Below are 6654 nucleotides of genomic sequence, written 5' to 3'. Positions count from 1 at the left end.
TGATACAGAAATCTATTCAATTCTAACCATTTTTCAAATATGATTGTTCAAAGTATATATGTTGTACTGAAATAGCAAGAAGCTAAGCAGCTATGGTGGGCTGCTTATCAGTAACGACAGCTTTAATGTTAAGAAGGTAAACTTGCTCTTTGAGTTTAGCTGTAAACTTTAGCATTAGTAAAGTTTACATAGTAAAGTAATAAACAGTGAATAAAAAATATTATCTATTCAAGAAAATATTCCAAGACAAACAAGGCTGGGAAACTGTATGTGGAGGTGTTTTCATTTACGAAAAACTGCTTTCACACAACAGATAAGAGAAAGTTTTATTATATTAGTGTGTGGAATAGATGAGTGGAAGGCTTTAAAACAACATCATCAGATAAATCAGTAAAAAAAAATATGAGAGGTAGAAGATGGCTGACAGCATAGTAGTGAAGTTATTGTTTCAGTTTTTGATTTTGAGCAGGACTTTTGATGAATTGAAATGGTGCTCGGTTACCAAATTGCCCGGTTTTATTTTCATTAGCCGATGTAAAATTGCTGTACAGTATAAAGATGAGAAGACTGGATAGATTTTGGATGTATTAAAATATAAATAATTTTTCTTCTACTGGTTCCTGTTCAAGCAAAAAGTTGTTAAATTATTGGATTATATTGTTTTGGGGGAGTGGCGCCAAGTGGTTAGGCCACAGAACTTGGAATCCTGAATTTGTGAGTTCGAAACCCACTCCCACAGACTGCCACTCTGGGTGTCCGAGCAAGACCCTTAACCCCTGATTGCTCCCCAGGAGCCACACAATGGGAGCCCACTGCTCCCCAAGGGGATGGGTTAAATGCAGAGGTACATTTCTCCAATGTGAGATCAGTAAATTTCATTTATTTAGAATATTATATTTAATTATTTATTATTGTTAATAAAATGTCTGTTGTTCTATATATTTACATTTACCGTGTTTCCTTCTTTTTTTCTATTGTTATTATTTATATTAATGTTTGAAATAAACTTATTAGGCAAGCTATTCCATGAAGTTGACATATGAAAGATTTCCGTATAAACCTCAACCAAGATGTGTTTTTAATAAATGACTGCCAATGGGTTAAACTTTCAATAAGCAAGTTTGATTTTGGCATTGATTGGTTATAGATAAAATTGACTAATACATTGTAATAAATATATTCCAACAATCTGTTATCTAATCATTTTCCTCCATAAATTTAAAATAAAGAAACTTAGCTACTTAGCCTACATGGATTTTGCATTAAAGGTCATCCTTAGCTTGTTAAAGCTGATACAAACTTGTTTTTTGCTTTCTTAGGTAAATTTTTAATTTAGTTTTTTAATGGGTAGTGTTGGCCTAGTGATTAGAGCAGTACAGTTGTGCTCTTAGGACTGCTCCCTGGGTACTGCACAATGGCAGCCTATTGCTCCCCAAGGGGATGGGTTAAATGCAGAGGTAAATTTCTCCAATATGAAATAAAGTTAAATTATTATTATTATCATTATTATTTTACAACCACAATTGAGATTCTCAGTCAGTTAGCAATGACTTTCTGAGAGGTGATAGGAACGCCTTGATAGAAAGCAGGCCATGATTTTAAAACTGTTGCTAATGCTACAGTAGAAAAAGCTCAACTGAAATTTTTTTCATCTATTTTAGCAAATCAGCACATGACACCTTTCACCGACAACCAGATGAGGATTAAACTATCAACGTTAAAAGGGTCAATGAGTTTAAATTTAGCATAGTATTGCTAAGATAAGGTTGGAGAAAAACTTTTAAAGTCTGTTTCAACCTGGGGGAAAGTAAACCTTGCAGTGGCTGCCTCAGAGTTAAAACACTTAATTTGCTTGCAAGTTTGACTCCCTCTCATTAGCACTGTCGCTAATTAAAGCAGGGTAAAAACGTAGGGATTATCTCCATTAATAAAGCTTTCTCTACCACAATTCCTATAAAGATCTGGAGTTTAACTTCATTAAACACAAGTGGTATTCATTGATCATAATTAGACAAAAAAATGGACAGGCCAGAGAAGTTGGGAAGACAAGCAGGAAAAAATTACATATTAGGGACATAAACCCAAAGTGGTTAGAATTGCAATACACCTAGTGGTGCAACCTGGACACATCTTCAGTGACTCTCCCGAGATCACTGGGTGTTTCGGGTCTTAGTCATACACCCTCACTCGGGCGACCCAGCCCGGAGTGATCAGTTCCCCGACTTGTGTCCAGGTAGCGCACTACGCCACGCCTCCCCCCTCCTCAACCAGAGCCACCGTGAAGCCTTTTCAGCTGCTTCCAAGATGTTCTTGGTTGCTCTTCGTCTCTGCAGACCGCAAATCCCTAGGAGTCCAAGGACACGGTGTAGAGATCTGCCTGCGAAGCCCCTGCAGCCCACTTCAATAGGCTCGCAGCGGGCCTTCCAGCCATTCCTCCGGCACTCAGCTACAAGTTCTGTGTATTTAGCCCTCTTCCTCTCCTGGGCTTCCTCTATTCTGTCCTCCCAAGGAACAGTTAGTTCAAGCAGCACAACCTGCCTGGTGGAAGTTGATGACAGCACCATGTCCGGGCGGAGTGACGTGGCTGCGATGTAATCCGGGAATCTCAACTGCCTCCCCAGATCGACCAAGAGCTGCCAGTCCCTTGCTGTCGTGAGCAGGCCCCCTTGGGTCTTCTTGGAGGGTTGCAGTTTCTCCCCTGCTCGAACAAAGGCAATCATGCTCCTGCTTAGAGGTTGACTCTTGCTGGTGTTGATGCCAGTGCAGATGGCATCTGCTATTGCCCGCAGGACCTGGTCATGGCGCCAGCGGTATCTGCCATCTCCCAGGGCCTTTGGGCAGCAGCTTAGGATGTGCTCAAGAGACCCTTTCCTCTGGCAGAGCTGACACGCAGGTGATTCTATCAGGCCCCAGGTGAACAGGTTAGGGGGGCTTGGGAGGACATCATACACAGCTTGGACGAGGAACCTGAAATGATGTGGCTCTGCCCTCCATACATCAGTCCAGGTGATCTTACGGCTGGAAACATGCTCCCACTTGGTCCAGGCCCCCTGCTTGCTCATGCCCACACCCTGCTGAAGCGAGCTTCTTCCACCTCTGCCCAAACCTCCTCTTGGATGAGTTTACGCCTGTCCTTCCCTGTCACTCTGCTGTAGCAGGGCTTCGGGCTGCTGCCCAGCCCTGCCCGCCCTGTGGCCACTGTACCCACCATGGTGCTGTGACGCAGCCTCGCCTCGGCTCTTTCCACTGCGTCCTTGGCACGCCACTTCCTTCCAGTGCGGACCTCTATCCCTGCTGAAGACACCTTCCCATCAGTGGAGTCTCTGTAGATAAGGACTTCTCTAGCCCGGGCAACCTTGAACTCCTCTGACACGCTGCTCATTAAGTTACATTAAGTTAAAGTGGTGCACCGGTACAACTGTACTGGCATACCACGCAGTTGATAACTTAATACGCATTCCAGTATTTAAGCTTCATTTTTATGCAGGGCTTCACACATATTTGTTGATTGATCAGACTTTTGCATTAGAATTCTAATCAACACATTTAGGTATTGATTATTAACAAAAATTTAGGTAGGTCTAATGTTTATTAATATTGTTATCGTTATTATTATTGCTGCTGAACATTACATTTACAAACCATTGAAACCAACCTGCTGAAACCAAAAAGGTATTTTTAAAGCCAATGTTTAAAAACCTTGGAAATCCTGCAAAAAAAAGTTATAATAATAAAAAAAAAAATACACTATATTGCCAAAAGTATTTGCTCACCTGCCTTGACTCACATATGAGCTTAAGTGACATCCCGTTCCTAATCCATAGGGTTCAATATGACGTCGGTCCACCCTTTGCAGCTAGAACAGCTTCAACTCTTCTGGGAAGGCTGTCCACAAGGTTTAGGAGTGTGTTTATGGGAATTTTTGACCATTCTTCCAGAAGCGCATTTGTGAGGTCGCACACTGATGTTGGACGAGAAGGCCTGGCTCTCAGTCTCCGCTCTAATTCATCCCAAAGGTGTTCTATCGGGTTGAGGTCAGGACTCTGTGCAGGCCAGTCAAGTTCATCCACACCAGACTCTGTCATCCATGTCTTTATGGACCTTGCTTTGTGCACTGGTGCACAGTCATGTTGGAAGAGGAAGGGGCCAGCTCCAAACTGTTCCCACAAAGTTGGGAGCATGGAATTGTCCAAAATGTCTTGGTATGCTGAAGCATTCAGAGTTCCTTTCACTGGAACTAAGGGGCCAAGCCCAGCTCCTGAAAAACAACCTCACACCATAATCCCCCCTCCACCAAACTTTACCCTTGGCACAATGCAGTCAGACAAGTACCGTTCTCCTGGCAACCGCCAAACCCAGACCCGTCCATCAGATTGCCAGATGGAGAAGCGCGATTCGTCACTCCAGAGAACGCGTCTCCACTGCTCTAGAGTCCAGTGGCGGCGTGCTTTACACCACCGCATCCGACGCTTTGCATTGCACTTGGTGATGTATGGCTTGGATGCAGCTGCTCGACCATGGAAACCCATTCCATGAAGCTCTCTGCGCACTGTTCTTGAGCTAATCTGAAGGCCACATGAAGTTTGGAGGTCTGTAGTGATTGACTCTGCAGAAAGTTGGCGACCTCTTCGCACTATGCGCGTCAGCATCCGCTGACCCCGCTCCGTCAGTTTACGTGGCCTACCTCTTCGTGGCTGAGTTGCTGTCGTTCCCAAACACTTCCATTTTCTTATAATACAGCTGACAGTTGACTGTGGAATATTTAGGAGCGAGGAAATTTCACGACTGGATTTGTTGCACAGGTGGCATCCTATCACAGTTCCACGCTGGAATTCACTGAGCTCCTGAGAGCGACCCATTCTTTCACAAATGTTTGTAAAAACAGTCTGCATGCCTAGGTGCTTGAATTTATACACCTGTGGCCATGGAAGTGATTGGAACACCTGATTCCAATAATTTGGATGGGTGAGCAAATACTTTTGGCAATATAGTGTATATATATATATATATATATATATATATATATATATATATATATATATATATGATTAGTCATTGAAAGATAATTGCCTTTTTGTTATTAATGTAAAAATTATGTCGATTTTTTTTTTTACAAATCTGAAGCAATATCTGCAATAAGATATTGTTTATATACTATAATCCCCAAAAGAAAACTGTCCGAATTATCTCATCTCTGCGTGGGATAAGGGACCTATCTAATTTAGCAGGTCTGGCGTTACTAAAGGATCAACTGTCGTGAGAAGAGGCGAGAGTTTTGGGTTCATGAGCAGGGAGTTGTGAGGGAGGCCCATGCACCAGCTCCCCTATAATCCTCCTCTTTCTAAGAGCCCCGCTCTGCGTTGAGCGCTTTTCTTGGCTCTCTTCTAAAGCAAAGCAGGAGGGAGAGATTTCACACTTTTCTCTGATGTCTTAAGGCCAAAAGAAGCTGAGTGTACTCACGAAATTTGGAAATGTCCTCTCGCTCCACACGCAGACGCTCTTTACAGTCAGTCTATGAGCCATAAGCATTTGGACTGAATCTGGTTCTTTCTTATGCATAATCTTAGCTTTCCAGTTTTACAATTATAAAAAAAAAGTTTTTAGATGCTTGATTTTACTTGCATTAGATTTAAGTCTTAATGAATGAGCCGATCATTCAAACCTAGGCTACCTGTGACAGACTTAATTCTCCTTTTAAGGTATATTCCCATTAATCTGTCTATCGCTGCCTGACCTAATTATTCCCTTCTCTCTGTTTCAGCTGCACCTCTCTCTCAGACCCCCCCCCCCCCTTTTTTTTCTTAACAGAAAACATTAACCTAATTACTTCCTTAGGTATTTATGTGATTTTTTTTGTTTTTGTTGTTGAAATAATTCAAACCAGGACGGATATAAAGACTTGAACACAAAACTGCGTTAGAGGCGGGTTTTGAATCCTTGGATGAACCCCCAGCTCAATCTGCAGGTTGAACTCATTATAAAAACAGCAACAATCTTAATTACTTTCATGAAAAATTGAAATTCGAATTTTTTTTTTATTAAATATGAACATAAAATAATTTCTAAATTCAGATTGTTCACATGCATAAATTAGCCTTGCTGTAGTATCCCTGAGTAAATGATTATCAAAGGTTTTTTCATCATTACTTTTACATTAAAATATATAATTTGTCACAGTTTTCTTACATTTTATTGCACAAGAAATTGTTTAAGAAACGAATTCAAAACGGCCAACATAAACTGAATGCGTATAGGTCCTAAAAGGAATAACAAATAATAAACTTAGAAATACGGGATGAATTAATAAAAAAATATATATATATATTTTTTTTTAAATAAAACAGAAAAGAAATGTTTGAAATAAAAAACGAATTTTAAAAACAAAAGACAAAACAAAATGCGATTACATTAATTCAATAATAACATTAGTAGGGCAAAGTTTTAAATATAACAGTAAAAAAGAAGAGCAAAAAAGAGTTATTCTTTATTAAGCATTGAAAATATATATATATAACCAGGTTGTTTGAGAAAACACATGTAAAAGTATTTTTTTGGTCATTTCCTTTCATTAGTATTTTCTCTTATATCTAATCATTGGTTTTGTTGGAGTTAGACCAAAATAGAAAAATATCCAAACTGAAAACGAAAACAGAA

This window comes from Cyprinodon tularosa, unplaced genomic scaffold, assembly GCF_016077235.1.
Source record: "Cyprinodon tularosa strain WSP-4 unplaced genomic scaffold, ASM1607723v1 ctg281, whole genome shotgun sequence".
NCBI classification, from domain to species: domain Eukaryota; kingdom Metazoa; phylum Chordata; class Actinopteri; order Cyprinodontiformes; family Cyprinodontidae; genus Cyprinodon; species Cyprinodon tularosa.
The sequence above is the reverse complement of the archived record's forward strand: the minus strand, read 5'-3'. Positions refer to the sequence as shown.